Raw genomic sequence first — 12,711 nt, 5'->3', positions numbered from 1 at the left:
AAACTTCCCTGAATATCATTGACTTTTCATGCTATAACCTTTCTTGATGATGCACAGTGGGTTCTAAATATGGACTGTGATTGGAAAAAAAGAAGATCAATGGGGAATTCATGAGTAAATGACAACTCACTTATATTGAAGTTCATTGCCCAACTCTTACAGATACCTCGCCCCGACCAAAAAGAAATAAGACTGCCCCTGTCCAATAGTCATGGTTCCACCGTGCTATAAACTAGGAAGTGCCAGGATAACACAGGAGGGAGTCTTAGAGGGAGATATTTTGAAAGCAAACTTTCAATCATCACAGACACCATTGGTATGTATATACATGATCATTTTCAGCTTTAGAAGAGTGTTTGAAAGGCATTTTGGATAATGTGATCTCAAAGGTAACTGCCATAAAGGAAGCTATTGTAGCTTGTTCTGACTACATTAAATCCTTCTCAAGTCGACCCGCCATTAATAATCATGCTGCAATGAAGTTCTGGAGTGTGGACACTCAGCCAACAATGTTGAAAGATGGCTATTCAGGATCTTAAGAATGTGATAGTGAACTCTGTCAGTGAGAGCGTATTCAAAAGGACCAAGACTATCCTAGCACTATAATCCCATTGCTACAGGAGCAGGAGAACTAGAAGGTCCCCACATGTTGAATCCCCTTCATATGCCATTCCTTAAACCATAACATTAACTAATGTGGCTCCATTAGATTGTTTCCATAATTAGACTTAGTGGAGCTCAAGAATAAAAAAAGAAAAAAGAAAAGAAAACACTGGTTGGCAAACTGTGTTGGTCACAATAACACTCTTTTAGAGGCAGAATACTGGTTAGACATATACAGTGGTTAGGTAGAAGTCAGAAACAATGTTTCTGAGACTGCATTGTCATAAAGTTCAGGTCACTCAGATTGGCAGAAATTATCTTAAACATTAGAGGACAAGCTGTTTGAAGATGTTCCAAAATGAGAGGGGTATCATTGGGATTTTTTTATAAGGAAACTTGGTGTGCAAAAGATATTGCCCCTGGATCGATTAAGACCTATTGTAAAGACACCTACAACTCTCAGATCACAAATTGTTTTACCTGCTTGAGCTCAGGTGATGCACCAGAATGGCTTATGGTTAATCCTAGTATCCCTGGAAACAGCAGTGTGGCTCAGCAAGGGATTGATATAGGGGTCGAGCCATCTCCTAATTTAATGAGTTTGAGAGATTTCAGCAGTGAAAGTGAGTATAATAATGAGAGAGATAACATGGCTCAAGTTAAAAACTCGATTATCTCAGCAACTGAGGGCCATTGTGAGGTGGGCCAAAGTTTGGGGGCAATGAGGAGGTTATAAAAACCTTTCTTAGTATACTTTTTTAGTATGTGGCAGGGCTGAAGATCAAAACTGAAAATAACAAATGCAGTTTTTTTGTTAGGGGATTCCCCATATTGTGACTACTGGAAGCGTGGGTCATTGATAGCCTCCATACAATTGGATATAAAACGTTTTATCTACTAGTTATTCAATCTTATTCTGGCAGATCTAATGGAGGTTTTGTGGTATCCTTCTCTGTGTTATGCATGTGTGACTTACTGATTATAGAATGTTATTCATAGAATGTCATGATGTAACTATGTTATGATTCTAATTGAGGCCAGGACTGTGTCAGTTGCTGCCTGCCTGTGTCTCCTGTGGATGAGATCCTTTCTTCTTGAAATAAGAATAAAGAAACCTTTTATTCATCTTACATTTGAGATGTACTTCTTCACATTGGCGACGAGGGCGGGATGAAGACTTCTACAACTTCAATATTCGTTTTGAAGAGGAAGTAATACATTTTTAAAAAATATATTCTCAAAAGGATCTCAACACCAAACCTCAACTTAAGGTACTTTACATTTCTTTTATATAACCTTACTGGGCTTTGGATTCCAAAGAAAAGAAGATTCTACGTTATTTCACATTTTCTTCTCTTTTCCCTGCCCTTTATATTCTCTTTTGAGGTTTGAAAATACTGCCAACTCATTTTCATTTTAAAAGCCCCACAATTCCTTGGCTTTTAAAAATACTTCGATTGGCCTTCAAAGTAAATATACCTCTCCAATCCCTGGGCACTTTTACATTTATATCTCGCCTCACGGAACAATTTGGTTTATTTATTTACACGAACTACGGAGCATTTTCTTTGAATCTCTGCCTACAGAGTTTCGATTTGTTTCCATGGTGCAAAACAGCTGAAGTTTTGTTTAAATATTTCTACTGTTTTCTTTGGATAACTATTGGCCTTTTTGTGACTCTGAATCTGCTATTCCCCAACGAGGTTAAGTTTGAAAGTAAATAATTACCTTCATCTATGCGTTCCTCGTTCTGCTCTCAGTCACGCTCCAACCCTTCACAATGCGCGCATGCACCTAACGCTGCGTTTCAAATTGCTCTACGCTGCGCTCCAGTTACATCATAAGGGACTCCTTCCTTGACGACGCGTTACACCGGAGCTTCTTCCTTGACAACGCGTCACACCGGAGCTTCTTCCTTGACAACGCTGCGCTTTCTTTAACATCGGAACATCAGTTTGAAGCAGCGCTTTCTCCTCATTATTATCTCTTCACGTACTACACTATGAGGAATAAGACAAGGTAACTGCGAACGCTTTCTTTTATGAGGATAATCTTCAGTTGCATTGTGCTTCGTGGAATTAAATAATGTATAACTGAACTTCTACAGATTTAGAGAGTATGCAGTTCCTACCTACGATATAAACATCAATTTCATTGTACTTCATGGAATTTAAATACTGCCTAACTGCACTCCTTCGGATTTAAAGACTCTGCAATTTCTACCTACGCTGACACAGTCAGCTTCATCAGTGTGTGCAGTCATTTAAACATCTCTCTTTCTACGCTGACACACTCAGCCTTTACATATGTGTGTTTAACTATAATTTATTTACAGGTTTTGCTGATAACCTTATTTCTGTTGATAATTAATTTATTGATTTATTCACGTCTTTTAGTTAATACTTACTTACAGATTCATTGACATGCTTCTTTGATATTACCTTCTAATTTCAATTTATTGATTTGTTTCTGTGTTTACCTTATTTTCTGTTTACACATTGTGATATTTTAAATAGTAAGTTATGCAGAACGTTACAGCTGCGCCTTTTTTCCTTTCAAAACCAGGGGATCCTCCCATTCGCTGGTCCAAATGGAAAAAAGTATTTTTAAATTATGCAAGGGTGTGTGGTACTTCTCTTTCTGCGGAAAGGAAGTCTGCACTTTTAATGCACTGCTTAGGCTCTGAAGGGCAGGAAGTCTTCGAACATTTGCCTGAATTAACTACTGAGGAGGCAAACAATTTAAATGAATTTGAGATCAACATTAAAAAACTGGATAAGCATTACTTACCAAAAGTGAGTACTATTTTAGAAAGATACCACTTTGGCAGGCGTATGCAGAAAGATGAGGAGTCTATAGAGACTTATGTCACATCTTTGCGCAAATTGGCTGCCACTTGTAAATTTGAAGGTACTTTAGAGGAAAGAATACGTGATCAATTCATGTTAGGATGTTGTTTAGAAAAAGTCAAAGACGAACTGTGGCAAAAAGATGATCCTAATTTAGATGAGGTCATCGCTATAGCCAAAAGACTAGAACATTCTGATGCTTGTGTAAAGGTTTTTAAGAAAGAAAAAGAAACATCTGAAGATAAGGTCCTAGTTGTTAATAAGAAGTCTCTGGAAAAAGCTGACCTGAGAACAACAACTAAAACCGCTAAGAAAATGTCCAACCCTTCTTCTTCTTATAATTTTTCCAGAACTTCCACTAATTCTAAATTAAAATGCTTTCGTTGTAATGCCTCTGATCATCTGGCTAATGATAAGTCATGCCCTGCTTTATCTTCTAAATGTAACAACTGTGGTAAGGTAGGACATTACTCGAAAGCTTGCAAGTCTCAAATTAATAGAAAAAAGAAACAAGTGAAAGAAGTAATAATTGATGAAGACTCTGATTCTGATTCAGATTAGTTACATTGTGGTGAGATTTCCTTTTGTGATGAAGACTTCAGTACTAATTCTGATGACTCACATTGTCGTGAAATTTCCCTATTCGATGGGAAAAAGTGTAAAGGTGCTGTTGATATTGTACGCATTGATAATTGTGAAGTCAAAATGTTATTTGACTCTGGGGCAAAAAATCACTTTAATACCCGAAGTTTTCTTTGATAAACAACTTTTTGGAAAGGTAAAAGTTTTTAAGCCTGATATAAGACCACTGGCCTATGGGAGAAAACCTATTAAACTTGTAGGTTATTTCAATGGTCAAATTGACTACAAGGGACGACTTACTGCAGGAAAAATGTACATCTCCTGCAGGGGGGACAGCATTCTAAGTTGGTTTCATCAGGCAGACTTACGTCTCGCCTTACTTCCTGGTGAGAACCCCTGCATTGTTCTAAGAGATTTAGTATCTCACTCTGGTGATGATAATCCTGTATTAAGTGATGTGTCCCCATGTACATCTGGCTGTAATGTGATAAGTGTACAAAAAGCCTCTAATCTGAGTAAAAATGAAGGGTCCTGTCCTGATTGGCGAAGACTATTTAAAGGCGTCTTTAGTGACAAACTAGGTTGTCTTTCTGATTATGTTCATAATATCATTTTGAAGACAGATGCAGTTCCTGTAGCATGTAAAGTGCGTAGCGTTCCTTTAGCTATGCAGGAACCTATGCGGTTGGAATTAGAGAAACTCTTGAGTGATGGAATCATTATGAAATCTGAGGCAAGTGAATGGGTTTCGCCTGTTGTTTTAGCTCGTAAACCCTCAGGCGAGATTCGTTTTTGTGTTGACCTTAGGGGTCTTAATAGAGAGGTTGTGGCAGATAAATACCCTCTTCCTAATATTAATACCATGTTAACTCAACTGGGGGATGCTTGCATGTTCTCCACTCTGGACCTGAGGGCTGCATACCATCAAGTGAGGATTGACGAGACGTCCATGGGTTTCACAACCTTCATCACACCCTTTGGCACATATAAGTTTACTCGCTTACCTTTTGGCTTAATCTCTGCAGCCTCTGTTTTTCAGCGAGTGATGGAGGGTGTATTGAAGGGTATTACTGGCATTAAAATCTATCAGGATAACGTACTTGTTTTTGGTTCATCACAAAGTGAACATGATGTTAGAGTTAGATCTGTTCTGGAACGTTTTTGAGGACAGAGGACTGACTTTAAAGGAAAATAAGTGCAGATTTAATTTGACTGAGATTGACTATTTAGGTCACTGTTTGACTCCTGATGGTGTAAAACCAAAGGAAAAGTTGGTGAAAACTATACACAACTTGCCTACGCCAAAGTCTAGAGAAGAGTTAGTTACCTTTTTAGGTATGGCGGAATATTATAACAAATTTGTGCCTCATTTTGCAAATAAAACTTCTAACATGAGAGCTTTGTTAAAAAAGGGAGTAAAGTTTTCTTGGTCTGAGGTATGCCAAAAGGAGTATGAACTTGTTAAACAAGATTTAAGTCTAGCCCCTTCTTTACAGAGTTTTGATGTAAATAATGATTCAATTTTGGTCACAGATGCTAGTTCCCGAGGTTTAGCAGCTGTGCTCAAACAAATGAGGGATGGGAAAGAGATTACCATCTTGTTTCTGTCTAGATCCTTAGTTGGCCCAGAGTTGTCATATTCTGTGATTGAAAAGGAGGCTCCTTGTATTTATTGGGCAATTAGGAAATTGAAGAAGTTTCTGTGGGGTAATTCGTTTGTGGTTCACACTGATCATAAACCGTTGAAGGAGGTCTTTTATAAAAAAGGATTGGATGCCATTTCTTCACGTATTTGTAAATGGGTTATCGCTCTCCAAGAGTTTGAATTCGATGTGAGATATTTACCAGGGGTGAATAATAAGGTTGCAGATTGTCTCTCTAGATTAGTTGTGGAACAGAATGACCAGAACCCTTTATCATCTGAAGATTCTTGGGAGATAGATGAGTTCAAGGTGTGTGAGATTGTTGAAGGAATTATCCAAGAGAGTGATTGGAGAGATGCCATGGGTACAGACTCGGAGTTACAGGAAGTGTGTAATTTGTTAAGTAAAGGGTGGCCATGTCTTAAGAATCTGAGTGTTAGTGCCAAGAGGTACTGGAATGTCAAGGATCAGTTATCCGTAAAGGATGGATTGTTGTGGAGAGGCACTAGGCTTATCCCACCTTCTCCAATAAAAAATAAAAAAATTCTTCTCTTGGCTCACCAAGGACACCAGGGCGTATCCAAAACAAAGGAGAGGATACGGTTACATTTCTGGTGGGCAGGTATCGATCTTCTTGTAGAACGAATGATTCGTGATTGTGTTGAATGTAACTCTTCTGACAAAGTGTGTAAGACAAGGACACAACCAATGGTTATTAGGGATATGCCGGTACGTTGTTGGCAGGATGTAGCCTTAGACATCCTAGGTCCCATTTCCTCTGGGAATACTCAATGGTATGTGTTAGTCATGATGGATATGTTCTCACGATGGCCAGAGATAAAAATCACCCAAAACATTGAGACCAAGGATGTGGTAAAATTTTTACGAGATGTTTTTAGTAGGGAAGGGTTCCCTGAAACTATCCTTACAGATAATGGGGTACAGCTAGTATCAAAAGAAATGGAAGATTTCTTGGCAAGTAAAGGTGTTAAGCACAAGCGTTGTTCACTTTAGCATCCGGAATGTAACGGAATGGTGGAGAGGTTCAACCGCGTACTTAAGGAATCTATTCAGATTTCTAAAGATCAGGGCTCGGATTGGAAAAATAACCTGATGGAAAGAGTAATGGTTTATAGAGTTACACCACATTCCAGCACAGGTGAGATCCCTTTTGTGCTTTTACGAGGTCGCACTCCAAACACTTTAATATTCCAGACTTGGATGAGAAATTTAGGGGTGGAAACAGGAAATCATAACAAGGGCCTAGACTCATTGAAACAAAAGGTGAAATCAGAACTGAGAAAGAAAAAGTTTGATAGCAGACATGCAGTTGCTCATACCAAGGTGTGTGTTGGGGATCGGGTAAGAATTTGTCTTCCACTTAGATCTTCAGGGCCAAAGTTTTCTTCTCCCTTTTATGTCACAAAACTCTTTCGTAATGCTGTTAAGCTAAATGATGGAAGGATTTGGAATTTGAATCGAATTGCTTCTTTTTCAGGTTATACTGGAAAGTCTTTAACAAATAGCAATTTGATTAATGAGGAGGTTCGTGTTAAGTCTGATGTTCCTGTCAGGAAAAGTACACGTTTAAGCCGTGCTCCTGCAGCTCTAAATGATTATATTTTGAAATAACAAATTTTATGTTTCAGGGGAAGGTGTGTGGTATCCTTCTCTGTGTTATGCATGTGTGACTTACTGATTATAGAATGTTATTCATAGAATGTCATGATGTAACTATGTTATGATTCTAATTGAGGCCAGGACTGTGTCAGTTGCTGCCTGCCTGTGTCTCCTGTGGATGAGATCCTTTCTTCTTGAAATAAGAATAAAGAAACCTTTTATTCATCTTACATTTGAGATGTACTTCTTCACAGGTTTATCCGTGTATATTTCAAACGTGTTTATGGGAAAGGTTTCTTTATCAACTTGTTGGCCTTGAATATACGGGGGGACATTCATTTAATCTTTGGAAATGACTACAATAATACTCTTAATTCTGGGAAATCAAATTTGTTAGGCTCGACAGTGACTCAAGAGCCTTCTGACATAATAAAGGTCAGGATTAACACCTGACCAAGAAGGAGGACTTTAATGTCCATTATTGTCAGTTATTAGTCTAGGTGATTTGTGGATAAGTGTATATGACAACAATGGTCAGATGTTTTTCTTCAGGATTTCTATGGCAATTTAATTAATCTATTATTTTAAAACATGAATCTATGTCTGGGAATGAAGTAATTGTCCCAAATGTCCATTTTGCTAGCACATTTTAATTTTAGTTAAGTGTTCTAGTAGCACTATTGGTTTTATGCTAATCTCACCTAGTTTGAGTTGGTATGCGTATAATTTCCAAACTCTTGTAAATCATTTTAGTGATCACTATCCACAGATACAAAGTCCCAGGACCATAGAATGAGTTCAGGGTTTTAGGGTTTGTATTAAATGGGACAAGATTAACCTAGATGCACTCCTACGTAAAATTGTAAGGGATAACACATTAGGTATCAAAGTGTGCTTAGATGATCACACTTCTGGCCTAGAAATTCAATCAATCAACCAGGGATTTGTAAAGCACTCTACTCACAGCCAAATAGCCAGGTCTTGAGGCTCTTCCTGAATGTGGGCAGATTGGGGGAGAGTCTGAAATTGAGTGGGAGCTTGTTACAGGTCTTCACTGCGATGTAGGAGTAGGCTCTTCCAACCGCTTTGGCTCTGCGGATGTGTGGTGTTTCAGCAAGGGAGAGGTCAGCGGAGCAGAGGTTTCTCTTGGGTATGTGGAAGGAGACTCTTTTGTTGAGGTATTAGGGTCCGGTGTTGTGGAGGGATTTGTAGGCGTGAGTGAGATGCTTGAAGGTTACTCTTCTTGAGGGAGAGCCAGTGGAAGTCCTGTAGGTGCTGGGTGATGTTCTCATGTCGAGGGATACCGAGACGAGTCTGGCAGCAGTGTTCTGTATGGTCTGAAGTTTTTGAAGCAGGGATTTGTTGATTCCAGCGTCGAGGACATTTCCAAGTCTGGTGGTTATGAGTGAGTGGGTGATGGTTTTTCTGGATTCGGGGGGATCCATTTGAAGTTCTTACAGAGGATGCAGAGGGTTTTGAAGCACGTGGAGGAGACGGCATTGATCTCTCGGGTCATGGTGAGGGAGGAGGCGAGTATGATGCCAAGGTTGCAGGTGTGGTCCGTGGGTGTGGGGAGTTACTGAGGGCAGTGGCCCATCAGGTGTTGTCCCATGCTGAGGGGGTGGGTTTTGACGCATTATGGCCGTAAAAGTGACTAAGTGAAATCTTGTAGATTTCACTCAGCCACTTTTCAGAGGTGTTCCTGCCCTGGAACGCCCCCCTTGTGCCGGAACGCCCACATGTGGCGCAGGGCTTTGCAACGTGACGCATCTCCCAGATGTGTCACGTTGTAAATACCTCGCAGCATGGCACTGGCTTTGCGCTGCCACTGCGTCACAAAAGTGATGCAACAACGGCGCAAATGTGGTGTACAGGGCTTGTAAATCTGCCCCCTTGAGTTTCCCTTTACTCCACACTATCAGCTTTGTAGTTGTATCTAAAGCCCCAGGACGCTGTTTCCCGTTTAGTGTAGACCTGGCTTGGCAGCTCGAGCTTGACTGTTCCCATGAGGAACAGGGTCTAGACTGATTTGGATATGGCTGGGTCTGAATTGGGGTGGAAAGTGGGTTAAAGAATGATGATGAATTCAACAAAGATCCGTGACTGTGGGTGAGTGTCTGAAAAGTTTCAGCGCTCCGTCCATCATCTTCTTGAGCTGCGTCGCACTTGTGACACAACTCCAGCAATGTGCCGCCTTTGCGCCGGGGGATGCAACATGCATCTGCCCATCCGTGCTCAATGGTACGCCGCATCAGTGGTGGCGCACGGGTGGTTTGGCGTGTCACAGCCATTCTGGCGCATCCCTGCTGATTACCAGAGATGCGCCAAAAGTTGTAAATCTGCCCCGAGATGTGTAAGTTCATTCAAACTTAACAACTCTGGGGAAGGAGGGACAGGACAGAACATTTATAGAAATTTCGCTCGAGGAAATCATTGCTGCAATTATGATAAACACTGCTGGCAAACCCTCGAAACTGTTGGAATTCCATCAGACCTTATTAAAGCAAACATTGAACTTTGGGGCTCACACCTTGCTAATGTTTTGGATTCTGAGATCAGAATGGGTAAGATCGAAACTGGTCACAATCTATTACTGTACTTATATATAGCTGTTATCTAGCCCTATCATTGCTGGTCAATGTCCTAGGGCACATATTAGATAGACTCAAGCTCTGGGCAGAAGAAAATCAGATCCTTGTAGAGGCTTGAGTAGAGGAATTGAATAAGAAGACCAATGTCTTAAAGTATCCTTAATAGTTAGTAAATATAAAAATCCAAAGACATTTGTCTCTATTTAGCCTTCATGGATGCAGTCAGCTGTCGCTCATAGTAAATTATGGTGTCTGGCGGAAGAAGCAGGGATGGATATTACAATTATCAATTTAAACAGGGATATTTACAGAGGTTTAACAGCTACTGTTATATATGGAAAAGAGGGAGAATTCACAGACAATTTTCTTATAAGTAGAGGGGTTAGACAGGGATGCATTCTTGATCCTTTTCTTTTCTTCTTCTACATTAATATCATTCAGAGGGTGCTGCTAAACAATTGCAAGGACATGCCCCAAATCAGACAATTTCCAATCCTCGCACTTTTGTTTGAAGGCGATCCGGTCCTTATGAGCCACACCCCACTTGCTCTGCAAGGTCTTTTGGGTAACTTTGCTGCCTTTATGGGGGTATTGGACCTAAAGCTCAACTTAGGCATGTGCTTTAGCATGTCCTGTGGTATACCTGCACGTACAAATAACACTTTTAATTTGAATAATGTGCAATTACAACACACCACAACTTTTTCAGATCAAGGAATGCTTTTTAATGCACTAGGTAGGCTAAAATGTCAAGTTAATACTTGGAATGATTTATTTGCCCTTTTAGCAAAATTGGGCATAAAAGCTCTGGAAGAAATTATGGCCATCGAACAGGCAAAGAATACTTTGGTGGAATTATCAGGGGCTGGCATACAGAGATATTTCAAAGTTCCAAGATTACAAACTACAGGAAACATCAGGTTACGGAGAATTCTTTTACTTCTGCAAAGCACCTCCTCTTACCTGTGCCACAAGGAGATCTGCCTGACTTTCACAGAAGGCCTCATAAGGCTTTGTCAGTTACTGTTATGGTGCAGAGTATGGACTAAAGAAGAGGCAGAATTGAAAAGATTAGTAATGAAAGATTGTTCAGCCCTTGATTGGGCACTTAATATCCCTTGGTTAAAGAATATTAAAAATCTAGTTGATAAGCTGGGGAGACCTGGACTATATTTTTAAAACAAAATGGGTCTTCAGATAAAGATGAAAGAGCTAATGTTCTAAAATCTAAGAGCAATATTAACTTGAACCTCAAACTATTCACCTCTACAGGCTTACAATCATATCTGGCTCAAATTTGGGACCCCCAACAGAGAAACAGGGCCCAGATTTACGAAGCCCTTGCATTCCCATTGAGCCATGCAAGGCAGCACAAGGCAAGGGCTTCAGTAAGATTTACTCGCCATGCAAAGCCATCTTGCATGGTTCTGAGTGGCTTAGTAAATTGGAGTGACACGAGGTAGTGCAAGTTGCTGCCTTGTGTTACTCTGCCATGAGAAGGCATACCATGGGTTGAGCATGGGTGTCCCCACATACCCTCTCATGGTTATTGGCGCATTCCCAGATATACTAACACTAGTAAACCTTGGAATGCATCAAAATTCTATGCCTTCCCATGTGAAATGTTACAAGGAGAAATATGTGTATTTCTCCAAAATGTGTCCTATATGTGTGCGGCATTCTGCAGCGCACACAGAAATAAGAAAACAACCTAACAGAATTGTTCTTGTGCATGAAGGTATCCCTTGCTGTACAAAAATAATCCGGCATGTAACACAAGCACCCTTGCACCATTGTGCAAGGGTGCGAGCATTAGCGCTAGGCAGCACACAGATCGCAAGTGCAGAGAGAGAGAGCAGGAATGCGACATATCATAATAGAAATGGCACATTCCAGTTCTCTCCATGTCACACAACACAGTGCAGCAAGTTGACTTGTTAGTAGATCTGCCCCTAAGTTCAGTCTTAACTTGTACATCACCAGTTCACCTTTCGTTGCCAGAATGATCTGTCAACCCCATTAAGCAACTGTCAGTGAGATAAATATTCTGCACAAGGCACACTGCCCTTTATGTTCTTTTGTTCCTACTATAAGGAGCCTAGAGTTAATTTTTTATTTATCCTCTACTAAAAAATATCAATAATCCTACAGAAAGGAGAGACTGCTGAGTTAAACATGTCTGTTTTTACCTATATTTTTGATGTGTTGCGCATAAGGCAATGTATTGGTGACATGAATAACCCTATAACTAATTTATGAAGTAAGAGATCCCATAGTGGCAAAATATACTTTTTAAGAAAGCGCCAACAGAAAACTACATTTCCCAGCATGCTATGAGGCTCAAGATACTGCATTGCGGGGTCGAAAGTACAGATTCACAGAAGGGACTTAAATCACACACATGATATTGTAAAAATGAGACTGCACAGCAGATTATACATGTCACAAAGTCATTATACATCTTGTATAAGAATGCGCTGACCGAGAACTACAGTTTTCGACATGTAATGGGGCACATATGACTTCAGTGACGCGTTTGTCGGGTAAGTCACTTGGGTGGAGCAGCTACATTTACACGAGTCTCTTCTCGAGAAAGTAACATCCAAAGAGCTCGTGCATGTCTACAGGTACAGCTGCATGGTGAGAACATTTGACAAAGTACGCAAGGCAGCAGTACGGGTGTGGTACGTAATAGGAGGACATTAGCCATTTTTTTTCTAACCATAGAATTTTAATTAACAAAGTGGGAAAAGAAAGCTCCCATCCATGAGCTCATTCATAGGGGCCTGTCTAAGTTTAGATCAGGGTAAGATGGTGTTAATG

The sequence above is a fragment of the Lissotriton helveticus genome, chromosome 1_2 (assembly GCF_964261635.1).
Source record: "Lissotriton helveticus chromosome 1_2, aLisHel1.1, whole genome shotgun sequence".
In the NCBI taxonomy this organism is placed as follows: domain Eukaryota; kingdom Metazoa; phylum Chordata; class Amphibia; order Caudata; family Salamandridae; genus Lissotriton; species Lissotriton helveticus.
The sequence above is the reverse complement of the archived record's forward strand: the minus strand, read 5'-3'. Positions refer to the sequence as shown.